Raw genomic sequence first — 14,713 nt, forward strand, 5'->3', positions numbered from 1 at the left:
CAGCATGAGCTGGCCCAGAGCACCCAGCAGGAGCCAGGGCCCACCTTTGTCCACCATGGCGCCAGTGCCCGGGCACCATGGGCAGGTCCATTCTCCTCTCTGACCCCAGCCTCCTGCCAAATCATCTGACTGTGGCAGAGTTTCTTCTTCTTTTAAAAACATGGTCATGGAGTTCTCTTGTGGCACAGTGAGTTAAGGATCTGGCATTGTCACTGCAAGCGACTCGGGTTGCTATGACAGCATGGGTACCATCTCTGGCCCATGTGTGGGCGTGGCTAAAAAGTTTAAAAATAAAAATGTTATTGTATGAATTAAAAAGTGGAGCCCTTCAGAGTTCCCTTCGTGGCTCAACGGGAATGAACCTGACTAGTATCCACGAGGATGCAGGTTTGATCCCTGGCCTCGCTCAGTGGGTTAAGGATCCGGCGTTGCCCTGAGCTGTGGTGTAGGTCGAAGACACAGCTCAGATCTGGTTTTGCTGTGGCTGTGGTGTAGGCTGGCAGCTGCAGCTGCGATTCGACCCCTAGCCAAAAAAAAAAAAAAAAAAAAAAAAAAAAAAAAAAAGAGCCCTACCGAAATATTTGTGGAGAGCTGAAGCTTCTTAGGGTATATACAAAGGCTTTCCCAATTTTGTCTCAAACCGCTGTTGTACTCTCAAGTTCCTGCGTTCCTCGTAACTCCCTTACCAGGTGTCTGCCCCCCAACACGAGAAAAAAGACCAACATCACGGATACGAAAATGTAGCAGATGATCAATGACTGTTAGCTGAATGACTCTATTTTTACTCATTTTTGGAGAAGTTACTCTTTTGACAATGCGTGTAAAATTATAGAACATCTCATCACAATCCCTGATATCAATTTCTGATAAAATGTCAGAAAGCGTTTCTTTGTTTCCAGCTGAAACAAACAATTGCTGTCTTTCCTTCTCACTGATTATGTTTTTCTAGAAAACACCATGCAAGTACCATCATACATTAAACAGTTCATAAAGCATTTACTCATTTCAAAGAGAAATGCTTGTGCTATTAATGAGGTTTGGGACCCAGAAATATCGTTCATTCATCCTGCCCCATCCTGCCCCTCTCCTCCCCACCCAGCTCCACCCTTGGTTTATCTAAGGATGTGCACTGCTTTGGTAATTGTTTCTGCCTTCGCCACCCTCTCCCCTCAGGAGACACACACTGGAAGGAAATCGGGAAACGCAGAGCTGGTGGCATGTGTTGTCAAGTGCATTTGTCCTGTTTCTCCTCAACCTCAACCGGGACGCTGTGACGATGTCCATCTCTTCCCGGGCTTCTTCCTGATGATGCAGAATCGCGGGGCCTCAGCCAGGTGCTCCTTTATGCTCCTGTATGTACATTAATCACGTTAGAAAGCCGTGCTTGGGCGGACTTGTGCTACCATTTCAAGATAGACCGTTCACTCCCTGTTCTGAGTGCTTATTCTGTACCACGCCCAGTGCTGGGCTCTGGGTAAACAGATTAAAAAGGTAAAATTCCCGACATCAAACAGTGAAATGAACAAAGAAGAGAAATAAACTGTAACTACTCCCATTAAACTGTACTTCTTATCGAGGTCGAGGGCCTGTCTCACTGACCTCCTATTACCACGGCCCAGCCAAGTGCCCAAGTTGGGCCAGCAGAACCAAAATAAAATAGATATTTGGGGAACGTGTAATATGGTAATATGGGCCAGAATTAACATGGAGCGATTAATGAGGGGCCATGCTTCATGCTCCTTTAAACATGAACGCATCTAATGCTCTGTAGTGACATTGTCCCCATTTACTGTTTTTGCAAAACTCATGGAAGTGGAACAACTTTCCCGAATCTACGGAGCTGTGAGCCTGGGATCCGAACCTTGATGGGGTCGATGCTGGACTAACTCTGCCGGCTGGACACCTATCTGCAGGGACACCTAATTCCAAAATGGAATGGAAAAGACGTTTCACTGCAGTTGTGCTTCTAAATTACAACAGAGTGAGTGCGGAGAGCTTTCTGTGTTTTCTATTGCGGAAGGCAGAGACCATCCCGGGCAGGGCCTGGAGAGTCAGCAGGGCTGGAGGCCGAGTTCTGCGCCCTGCCCTGTCTTCCTGGCCCAGGAGCCGCACTAAGAGCTCTTCCTCCCTGTCTGTGTCACATCCCGAATGCTCTCCTCCCTCTCAGACCTCAGAGGGAGAGTCTCCCCTCCAGGACCCCTCACTCTTCCCACCAGTTCCTTTGTTTTTGTCCTTTTAGGGCCACCCCTGCAGCATATGGAGGGTCCCAGGCTAGGAGTCCAATTGGAGCTGCAGCTGCCAGCCTACGCCACAGCCACAGCAACATCAGATCCGAGCCGCGTCTGCGACCTACACCACAGTTCATGGCAATGCCAGATCCTTAACCCACTGAGCAAGGCCAGGGCTCGAACCCGCCTTCTCACAGATATTAGTCCCTAAGCCACAGTGGGAACTCCTTCCCACCATTTCCTTGACAATACCCACCCCCGCCACATCTTCCTGCACTGCTGATCCCCTACTCTGAGACACAGCAGGCACTGTGCTGAGAGAGGTGTGGGCTGAGGGCCACTTGGCCAGGGAGTCGGGGTCTGGGCCGCAGCTTCTGACCCCAGAGTGGGAGCTCCAATGCCTTGAACCTCAGGTGACTTCTCACCTAGAGAAGCAGCAGTTGGGTCAGATCTGACCATCTCCAAGGACCACTTCCGGCTCCAGGATGCATCCCCAGCACCCTCCCTGCCCTCACCAGAAGGCATCTCCCCAAGGTCCCTTGCTGCTCAACAGCAGGACCTGGTGCCCAGCTGGGGCTGGGACAGCAACCACCTCCCCCACCCCCACTCAGCCAAGAAGAGCTTGGTCTCCAGCTTCCCAGGCCTGCACCTTGGGTCAGAGCTTCCTCGAGGCTGGTAATGTCCTCATTCCTTGGCCCTAATCCTGCCCTGGTTAAGGGTTTCTCTTAGAGGGACTCAACCAATGACAGGTAGCCTTCTGAGCCCACTACAGCACAGGGAGCTCATACACTTCCTCAGTCAGGCCCTAAGATGGCTGGAGTGCGGCCGCCACCATCCGGGGACCATGGCTTACCGACCTGGTCCCCCGCAAGGACAGGGATGGACACCTCACTCCCGAGCCCCCCCCAAGCCTCCCAGCCCATCTCACCTGTTCCTGCTCCAGCCCCTCCCTCCACCCTCCCCACCTGCCCTCTGTTTGTCCTCTGACTCCCCTTTCTCTTCTTTTCCTGCAAGGACTTTCTCCTTCTCTTCCTCCCAATATGTGTGTCTGCTGGCAGGTCAGGAAAACTAGCCCCTAGGACTTCCCATTGTGGCTCAATGGGTTAAGAACCTGAATAGCATCCATGAGGATGCAGGCTAGATCCCTGGCCTCGCTCAGTGGGTCAAGGACCTGGTGTTGCTGTGGCTGTGGTGCAGGCTGACAGCTGCAGCTCCGCTTTGATCCCTAGACTGGGAACTTCCATGTGCCGCAGGTGTGGCCCTAAAAAACCAAACCAACCAAACAAAAAAAGCCCAGGAAACTAGCCATTAGCCCCTTACACCCGCCCCTCAGCTCAGCCCCGTCTGCAGGGCGAGGTCTCTGAACCTCGGCTCATCCTTTCATCCCAGACCCTTCCCGCCTGGACCAGAAGCCTCATCACCTGAACGTGGCCCAGCAGCATCTCTCTCCACGTTCCAAGTAACCGAGCCCCGAGACTGGAGATTATTTTTTCCCATTGGAGGAGGAGGCTGCAGCCAGAAGCAGTAAGTGCAGGGAATTCCTTTTACTAAACAAAATGGGTTCAATAAGCCCTTAAATGAATTTGTGAAAATTAACAACTCTGGGTCGTGGTGATGACAAGTCAGCCAGTTATACCTTAATCACCTGCTCCTTGCTTACCTTTCACCTGTATAAAGGCAGCAACAAGCAAAGGATTTGGCTTTTCAGAAAAATTAGCCTGAACAGTGGGGACTGTGGCTAGTTTAAGGGAGAAAAACATAAAGGTGATTGGGAAGAATGCTGATTAACAATAAAACAAACAGGAGCTCCCGTTGTGGTTCAGCAGGTGAAGAACCTGACCTAGTGTCCCCAAAGATGTAGGTTCGATCCCTGGCCTCGATCTGCAGGTTAAGGACCTGGCATTGCCACATGTTGCAGCATAGGTCGAAGAGGCAGCCTGGATCTGGTTTTGCTGCGGCTGTTGGCATAGGCCAGCAGCAGCAGCTCTGATTTGGCCCCTAACCAGGGAAATTCCATGTGCCATATGTGGCTGTAAAATAAATAAATAAAACACACAAACAAACAGGGACACACACCTGTAAGAAGAAAGATGTTCCCTCTTAACCACATCTGTCTCCTGGACTCAGGCCTGCATCCAAGGCCAGGGGAAAAGGTAAAGCCTCTTTCTGATGGAGTCGAAGCCACGTGCCCTGTGACTATTGGTCCATGTCAGCAACTGCTGCACCCAGACATGGCTGAGGGCCTGGACTGTCACCTACCATGTGACTCCTCGAGGGAGTAGGGTCTTGCCCTTCTTGTGGGAACTTAAAGGAAAGGGGAAGAGGGCTTGTGGGCTCCTCCTCTTAGACTTCCTGACCTGAAGGAGGCCTACGTCACCCCCACTTAGAGTCCCCTGGGAAACCTGCTCAATCCCCGAGGCCACACAGGTCCCGGGGGGGTGATGAGGAAGAGGTATTGGCACCCCACACTCAATGTACGATGGCTGACTAAGATTGAATAACCTGAGGAATATGCTTTGAGAAAGAGAAATCACATCAAAAATGTCCAGTCTTCTGCTGTGAAAAACAGGGTACCAGTTGTCTGATGCTGGGCGGTTTTTATTCTTAAGACAATTTTCCAGGTCTAAACCAAGCCGCACCATTTATAAAGCGTCTTCTTATACACCCTATTTTTCCTTCGTTTATCGAATGCGTTGGAGGAAATGGCTCTGCAAACCCCCAGATCTGAGCGTTTGAGATTTCTGTAACCACAGAAAGGATCCAGGTACCCGATCATAGAAAAGCCAAGTGACAGCAAATCTTTGACGGTGAAATATGAAGCGAAGGAGGAGATGAAAGAGGAAAAGAGGGAGAAAATATACACTTATAAAGCCTTGGAATCCATGGAGACCGGGAAAAAAATGTGCTACCGAGGGGTTTCTGTGAATTGGCATTGCTATCGAAGCCACACATTATCTGCTAGGATTTTAAACACTGAAGGTCTGACAAAATGTCATTTTTATTCTTCTTTACAAATAGGGGAAGGTTTTTTAGGGTCTCTTTGAGTGGCACAAATAGCAGGAGGGACCTAGGAGAAAACCTGCCATAAATGGACGGGCCTGCTAATGAGGGGAGAGCGGGCTCCCCACCAGCCGTTTCCAAGGCAACGCGGACGGCCAAGCATCACCGCTCGCAGTTCCCCATCAGCCGCCTCCCGCCTTCCCCGAAGAGGAGAGAGCGAGGGTGATGGAGCCTCGGCCTGAGGACGGCCTGGCAGTGATCAAAAGGCTAGAAGTGAGCAGAAAATGCCGTGGGAAGCTTCCGCCCAACGCTTGGGCAGCATCCACGGCGCTAAAGACCTGAGGCCTCAGAGGAGAGCGTTTCAGGCAGGGCTCTATGGTTTCTCAAGCTCTGATAGGCATCTGCTTGGACCTTTCAGAAAGAAAATGACATTTTCTTTCTGCATTTATGAATCCTGTAATGACAAAAAAAATGTATTGAAAGAGAGTTGATTTACAGCATTGTGTTAGTTTCAGGTATATGGCAGAGTGATTCAATTATACATATACATGTTTTGGTTCTTTTTTAGATTCTTTTCCATTATAGTTATTACAAGATATTGACTCTCGTTCCCTATGCTCTACAGCAGGTCTTTGTTAGTTATCTACTCTATAGATGGTCATGTGTGTATTTTAATCCCAAATGCTTGATTTCTCTCTCCCCCACCCCACCATCTCCTCTGATAACCATAAATTTGTTTTCTAGGTTTGCGAGTCTTTCTCTGTTTTGGAAATAAGTGTTTTGTTTTTATCATGTTTTAGATTCCATATGTAAGTGATAGCATATCTGCCTTTCTCTGTGACGGCATTTTTCATATTTGCAAGTGACATCGGCGTTTCCCCCTGTTCCTGGGGCATGAAAGCTGAGCAGATGTGGGTTCTGTCTTAGGTGGCTCTGTGAGCTGCTGTGACAATGCAGACATAAGACCCTGGGGCCTTTGCCCTTTGGAGACTGGCCTTTAGAGACAGAGTATTAGGATGAGAAAGAAGCAAACTAAGACTCCAGTGCTGGTGGAGAGTGTAAGCAGTGGGTTCTGGGGGATTTCGGGGAGTCCAGGTGCATGGCCATGGCAACCAGGACGGAAAGATGCTTCCAGAAATCACAGGGCCTAAAGACAAAATGACCAAATTAAAAGGCAGTAATAATTATCAAGAAGAAAAAATGCCCAGGACGGAAGACAGAGTGGTGCCTCTGGGAATAGACAAGAGTGGGCAACAGTGAGAAATGCTCCAGAAATGTAATGGACCAGGACACGTACCATCTCTTTTGTGCCTATTGAGAATTGCACTTTTTTTTTTTTTTTAAGTTTAAGACCAATCGTCAGGAGCTTGATTGCAGAAGTAATGCAATGTGACTAATGATTTCGCATAATGAATGACCTTGGTATCAACCAGCGGGAAGCCAGCTTTGGAGAAAGCTGGCTTTTCAGTTGTCAAATATGTGAGGCCCTGACTTCTGATTCCAAACTCCTCACCCCCAATGCCTTCTGCACAAGCATCTCAAAGAAGCCGGGAGACTCAGAAGAAGTGGACATAGATCCCTTATGTCCATGAAGTTTAGCCGCCTCATCATATGTTCATCTCACGGGGCACAATATTGCAAAATTTCAACCCATGTACCGTCTCTATCTTTTTTTATTGAACATCTCTTAGTGCAGAGATTTTTCTGGATGTTGCAACCTGTCGAAATGCAAACATAGATTTAACCGTTGAAAACAGAAAGTCAGGAAAATAGTCTAGGGCTTGACATTCAAAGAATTTTCAAAGATCTTAATAAAAAAAAGAAAGGCATTGCAGATAAAAGGAACACATGGGTTGAATGTATGCATTTCCCTTTGGCTTCTGTGTATGGAGTCTGTAGCAACGGACTTGGAAATTTTAGTGACAGAAAAACAGCAAATGGGAAGCCGGCTTTGCTGGACCACGTGACCCACGGCAGAAGGAGGGGATGGGCAAGGCTGCCCCAGAGGATGCCCCAGCATCTTGAAACGCTGAACCTGCTGCTCATAACAAGGACTGCTGCCTGGACGTCTTTGCCTCATCGCCTGTAAAAAGAAAAATCATGCTTCCAGGAGCTGAAGCGGCAACATGGGAAATATTCGCTTTTTCTTTTTTTTTAAGGGCCACATCCTGGGCATATGTAAGTTCTCAGGCTAGGGATCAAATCGGAGTTATGCCCTGCCGGCCTACACCACAGCCATAGCAACTCGGGATCCGAGCCGTGCCTGTGATCTACACCACAGCTCTCTCACAGCAACAGCAGATCTCCGACCCAATGAGTGAGGCCAGGATTGAACCTGCATCGTCAGGGATACAAGTTGGATTCATTTCCGATGCACCACCACGGGAACTCTGGGAAATGCTTCATAGTCAAAGATTTTCAAAAATCTTCTCTTCCTCTAAACCGATTGCCTTTCTGGAAGTCTGGCATTTAAGCATGCTTTCTCTCCTAAACCCACTACTAAACCACTACTTTTTTTTTAAACAAATTATTTCTTTAACCCTTTGTTAGAACTTGCTGATATATATTCAGATCTGCTCTCCCCCAGACTCTGTCAAGCTGTATGTGGTGCTGTTTTGTTTAACCCATGAAACAATGCACTACCCAACACTTTTTTCCTATTTTTTAGAAAAAAGCAAATGACCTTGTATTTAAGAAGTAAAAGAAATTTTTATCAGCTTATTTAGGGGGACAAGCATGACAAATGGTCAAGCTGGGTTTTTGTTCTCTCTTTTTTTTTCTTATTTAACTGTCATTTTGGGTTATCTGTACTTGCAATTTGACATATAGTCTGTAGGAGATGTTGCTAATTAAAACTTGAATTAATGTTTGAATAAAAGAGACAGAGAGATCGAAGAATTTTACCTTTTGTCACAACACTGGGTGGAAAATATGCTTCTTTTTAGACACAGTCGGTGTTAGGCATCCGGCCTCGCTGAGTGACATTCTGCCTCATTTAGTCACGTGAAGAATCAGCTCTGAATGAAAAACAAGAGATGTTTTCCGATCACTTGAGGAGGGAGATGGACATTTTAAGTGGCTGCTCTGCTGTTAATGTTGTTGAACTCCCCTCCTTTATAAGTGACCTGTTTGAATGCCGAGGCTGTCAGTCTGTTCCATCTTCCCTGCCAACATTTATCTTGTCAGAGTTCATAGAAGCTGGCAGAACTGACACGGTGAGGGACAGGTGGTTGAGAACCGCCAGACAGAGCTCTCCGGAGGAGCGGCGTGGCTGCAACGTGACCAGCCCGGCCCCAGAGGTGGCCTGTGGGTGCCCAGGGCTAGAATTTCTGATGAAGGCCTCCTGCGGGCCTTCTGCCCCAACCACAGGACTCTGCAAATGAGTCAAAACCCGTGAGCCTTCAGCAATCTTGGTGCCCAAATTTATTACAGTTTAGCCCCCTGTGAATAGTAAACGTATGCTTTTTTTTTACTTTTTTTTACTTTGCTTTTTGTTTTTTGGCCACACCCCCAGCACGTGGAAGTTCCTGGGCCAGGGATCGAATTCATACCACAGGAGCGATTCTGGTCCTGCAGTGATAAAGCCAGATCCTTAGCCCGCTGTACCACAAGGGAACTCTCTCGGAAAACGTATGCTTTGAGTTTCCCAAGGCAGTGATAATTTTATAATTTTCTAAAATAAATGTAACATTAATGTAGCAACGTTTTACCTCATTTATGTCTTATTTCTAAGTGCTTATTATGTTTCCCATTATAAAATACTCAGGACAATAATTTGGAAAATAAAGAAAAGCAGGAAAAAGAGTTTTTCAAATCACTCTAAGGTCCACACTCCAGAAACAATAACTATTGGCATTTTTTTATGCTAGCATTTCAGGTTGTGTGTATGGATTTATTGATACTTAATACAGATGTCTTCATACTATTATGCTAACTCCTGATCTTTTATTTTTTTATTATACTATAGATGCTTCCATAGTACCTCACAAACTCATTATAAACGTTATTTTAATGACTGCATAATTATCTCCCATAATTTACTGAGCTATTACCCTATTGTTGGACATTTAGACCATTCCAGATTTTTCACTGCTATGCATAATGCTGCAATAAGCACTTTTCCATAAAGTGAATTCGGCTCTTTGGATTATTTCTTAGAATGGATTCCCAGCAGCAAAACTATTAGTCAACGTGTTTAAATTTTTCAATAGAGTTTGGTAAAGACATCCAAATTGCCATCCACAAAGACTGCATTAATCAGTATAGATTAATATATATTATGTATGTATTTATAGTGTCAAATATCTACATATATAATTATATATAATTAGCAATATGTAATTATTAATTTCAAACTTAAAGTAAAATTTAAAAAAAAAACGCATGAAAGGGTGACTGGAGGAGAATTTAGCCTTTTATCCCAACACCAGGTGGAAAATGTGCTGCTTCTTAAACACGATCAGTATTGGATTTTATATATATAGTATCAAATATGTATCCTTATTTTTTTTTGGTTTTTTTTTATAGAGGGGTTAGGGGTTTTTTCCAAAACATTTACTGAAGTACAATTGATTTACAATATCGTGCTAGTTCCAGGTGTCCAGCAAGCGGTTCAGTTTTATATATATTTTATTTTTCAGATTCTCTTCCTTTACAGTTTATTTCAAGATATTGAGTAGAGTCCCCTGTGCTCTACAGTAGGTCCTTGTTATTTATCTATTTTATACATAGTAGTGTGTATCTTTTCATTCCAAACCCCTAATTTATCCCTATTAATTTCATTGCTCAGCTTTTCTGAAGAAAATAGTATCAGTTAAGGCAGAAATATTTTTATTAGGAGAATAGGTACCCAGTTTTTGGTGGGGTTTTTTGTTTGTTTGGTTGGTTGGTTGGTTTTTTTGGAGACATACCTGGGCCCCTGACCTCATTATTTCTAGTGGATCCTATTAAAAGAAACATTTAACCTCCTGAAAGTCATCCACTTACTGGTTCATCAATCCAGCTGTTTATTTGTTCTGCAAACATTCATGGCATCTGGTGCCTGGACACGAGGCCGGGCTTGCAGGGAGTGAGCTCTCCCTTCTTCCAGCGCTGCCTGCACCGGACACCAATGGCCCCACGCTGGCCGCTCTGTAGATGTCTCTGGAGTGAAGTGATTACTCAGGACTGATAGGCACCGTGAGGGCGAAATCTCCCCCCAGAGAGGCCCTGTCTGCTCGGGTTCCACGGCGAAGGCTGCAGGACCACCGAGTAGAGAGGAAGCCACGGACTTTAGGGGTTGAGTCCTCCGTGCCTCTGTTGTAGGTGAAGGGCAAGAGGGCAGTTCGGCTCGTCCTTGCCCAGATTTCTACTTCCTGACCTGAGAGATGCTGCTTTGAGAAATCTGGGTCCAACTGGCATTCCTTGCCTCCTCACCAGCACTCCTCTATCATTCTGCTGTGAGTAGTCAGACAGCAGTGGATCCCCCAGATTATAGGTTAAATTAATTACATATAAAATACATTTATTCATATATTTGTTGAAGACACATATGTCATATATATATATATATATAAGTGCTAGAAATGCAGCGTCACTTTTAATCTTCCCAAAACCCTGATGAGAGACATACGATTCTTATTCTCATTTCACAGATGATGAAACCTAGCAGTCAAATAATTTTCTCCAAATCACAAAGCTACTAAGTGGTGAATCCAAGAATAGGGCTCAACTCAGTCTGCATCCAGGACTTACCCTCTTGAGCTCTATCCTGCACCACTTTGGGTAGTTTTTCTTTCCTGGATTCACAGAGTCCACAGTATCACGGGTACCTCATGGTACCTCCAGGCCAATTAAATTAGCCTTGGCATGGGATCCCAAGCCTTGGTATTTTTTCAAAGCTTCCTAGCTGGTTGCAAAGGCAGCCAATGTCAAGAACCATTGCTCTTCTCCAAGTCTTCTCAGAGCCCAGCATCAAAGAGTGATGGGCCGTCATTATGTGTGTGCTTTGGCAAGAGTATACCCTGGGTCTGGCTGGAATCAGGAGAGTGAGCACAAGGGGAGCACTTATTAAAGGTAAGACCTAAGAGAGGGCATTGCCAACGTCCTACCAGGAGATGCCGAGCATTTGAGTGAAGATCACAACGAAAACGAACAGCAGGTAACCATTCGGAGGGATGCTCAGCACGATTTGGCCATCGATGGGCCGTGTCTGAGGCTGTGGCAGGAAAGACGGACAAAACAGTCCCCGGATTCTCATCCTTGCACACAGTCCAAGCACTTAACCTAAGTTTTATTAAGGCCAATTGAGTCTTCAGCAGCCAACACCCACACCCACTAAAGGGGGGATGTTGGCAGCTTTGTTTGGGGCAGGGGGCACACTGCATCTGAGGGAAGGACAGAAGAAACTTGGGAGGGATGGAAACTTTGAGGCCTGTGCTGCCCCCACAAAGAGGAGCCTGACGGAGCGTGAATGAAACAATCTGCGTCCACGGTAGAATCTGAACCTGAAAATAAAGTCATTTGCAAGGAGTCACCCATCTTGGCACACAAATTATGATGCTCTGGAATGCCCTGTGTTTGCGTGAGCAGGCAGCTGGAAATTCCATCACAGTTCCAGTCTTGGGAACCTGACCATGTGAGCCGCCGTCTGGACTTGTTAGACAAATTTTAATTCAACCACAACTTCTCTTGTACTATTACAAATTCCCATTTTTAAATTTCCAATTAAAACATACGTAATTAATAATGCATTATGCATTAGATATTACATACGTTGCAAATAGAACATATTATGTATATTAGAAATATATAATGTGTATTTTGAACAGAGACCTTCATTCTGCCCTAAACCCACATTTGAATGACAATGTAGTCGAGATGATAGAACTTAGTGCTCCTCTGACTCCTGTGAATTTCAGCTTTTTTAGTTTCCTTCATAAGCTTCATCAGAGACGTAGTTTTCGACCACTCTGTTAGTACGTGGAACTAACTCTGTCCTGTTCCCAAGCTGACATCAAAGTCCAAATTCACTCCGCTGCAGGAAGAATTCCTTATTGGAGTCTTATAATGGGACTAGGCAGATACTCCCTGTGGTGGGTTGAAAGACGTCCCCCAAATTTATGCTCGAGCTCTAACTCCCATACTTGTGAGTGTGACCTTATTTGGAAATAGGGTCTTAGCAGACACAATCAAGTTAATGGGGCTCGTATCCAGTGTGACTGGTGCCCTCGGAAGAGAAGGGAAGAGACTCAGCGGGATGTGGGATGGAGGCAGAGACTGGAGTGAGGCAGTTACACATCCAGGAAGGTCGAGGAGTGCTGGTTATCCCAAGAAGTCAAGAGCAAAGCACTCCGTAGATCCTCCCCTGGAGCCTCTGCAGAGAGCACGCCCTATGACACCCGCAGGGTCGGCGTCTTGCCACCAGGATCACGAGAGCACAGTTTCTGTTGCTTTTGTCACCCAGTGGTGGTACTTTGTTTGGCCAGTCCAGGAAACCAATACACTCACCAGCCCGAGTTCCTCGTCCAGGCACAGAGAAGGAAGGAGGTGAGTCCCCAGGCCTTCATGCAGGGGTAGCGATTTTGTCTGGATTCAGAGCATAGACTGGGCGCCACACCCACACCGGCAATAAAATGCACTAAACTGCCTTCCAAGTGTTCTCTGTGAAGACAGCTGTGCCATGAGCTGGAAAGACCTGCCACCCTGGAGATGCCTGCCTGAAACTCACCCCCAAAAAGCCATCTGACTTGCACTGAACCATGATACAAACCAGCAATAAACTTCAATTGAGTTAAGGCATTATGATTTCCAGGATTTTTCCTTTTTTTTTTTTTTCCGTGCAACATTATCTAGCTGCTGAAACTTGACACACTGGAATGCAGGGCTATTGTAATAAAAAGAAAGTAATATATGCACCATGTAGGAGTAATCAAGTAGCAGAAAGTTGATATCAGAGACCGGAAAGACGGGGCCAGGCTGTGCAGTGGGAAATTACTTGGTTAACAATGACCTGTGGGGATTGGCCCTGTGCCACCCAGCCTGTTCCCTCCAAGAGAGATGCTTGGAAATATCAGAGCATGCATGCATGCTGGCTATCATGGGCCGTGTGTTGCAAGGATGAGGTGAGTTCAAGAAAGAGTCAAGCCCAAGATCTGTCAGGATGTGATATGTCAAATACAATCAATTATCAATGAAATCTCGATGCTGGGCATAAGAATGTCACTGTCAACTCCTTTCAACTTTACTGCATGTTAGAAAAGTTACATCTACAAAAATAGTATTAAGAAGAGAAAGAATAAATTAGGCAATTTGCAAAAGAAATGAAAGGGACTGGAGAGCCTTCAGAAACTCAAGGGCTTTTGAGTTGGAAAAGCTATCGACTACGTCCTAAAACACGAGATGGAATTTTAAAAGCTTTGAGAAACAAAATCCCAGGGCAACTTATAAGTTGAATACAGCAACTCAGGGGAAAAAAAGGATTTTTTTTTCCCCTCAATCTATTATTACAATTAGCCTCAGAGTGGAGACATTAAATTGGATGAGAAAGGCACATGGGTAAAGACAAAGAAATGAAGCAGGTTTGGGTTCTGTATTTTGGGGAAATATAGACTGAGTTTTTGACAAATAAACTGACTAGTAGCAAATAAATTATAAAGAAACCAAGTACATTTTGGATAGATTTTGTTACCAAAGGAAATCCATTTTAAAAATTTTTTACTGTGTTGGAGTTCCCGTCGTGGCCCAGTGGTTTGTGAATCCAACTAGGGACCATGAGGTTGCCGGTTCGATCCCTGGCCTCGCTCAGTGGGTTAAGGATCTGGCATTGCCGTGACCTATGGTATAGGTTGCAGACGCGGCTCAGATCCCATGTTGCTGTGGCTCTGGTGCAGACTGGCAGTTACAGCTCCGATTGGACCCCTAGCCTGGGAACTTCCATATGCCACGGGAAGCGGCCCTAGAAAAGGCAAAAAGACAAAAAAAAAAATTAAAAAAAATTAAAAAATAAAAAAAAAAAAAACAATCCTTGGACCTCCAGTCTTTGACTTATGGGCAAGATGTGGAGATTATAGGCACCCCAAGACAGTACCCTCTCGAACACCCACTCCTGGTGAGTCATGAGGAGGAAGAGATTCCCAGAAGATGGAGTCAAAGGGAGCTTGCTCCAGGGAAGGCAAATGGGTCCCATCTAAGGAACTCCTGTCCCCAGGGTGGGCGGTCTTCACAGGTCTCTAAGGAGGCCCCGCAGCTGTCCTGATACAGAGCTGGACTCTCATCTCCCCTTTGGTGATCCTGTCTCCGTTCCATCCTTGTGGATGGGGTATGTTGAGACAGGGTAGACAAAGTCTGTGAGTCTGTTTCTGTTCTGCAGATAAGTTTATTAGTATCCTTTTCTTAGATTCCACATGTAAGTGATACAATATGTTTTTAGTTTATCTTTTACCAAAACCGGAAGAGCCCATTTGAGCCTGGTGACAAGAGCTGAGCTTGTCCAGGGCTGGTTGAGT

Source organism: Sus scrofa, chromosome 3 (genome assembly GCF_000003025.6).
Source record: "Sus scrofa isolate TJ Tabasco breed Duroc chromosome 3, Sscrofa11.1, whole genome shotgun sequence".
In the NCBI taxonomy this organism is placed as follows: domain Eukaryota; kingdom Metazoa; phylum Chordata; class Mammalia; order Artiodactyla; family Suidae; genus Sus; species Sus scrofa.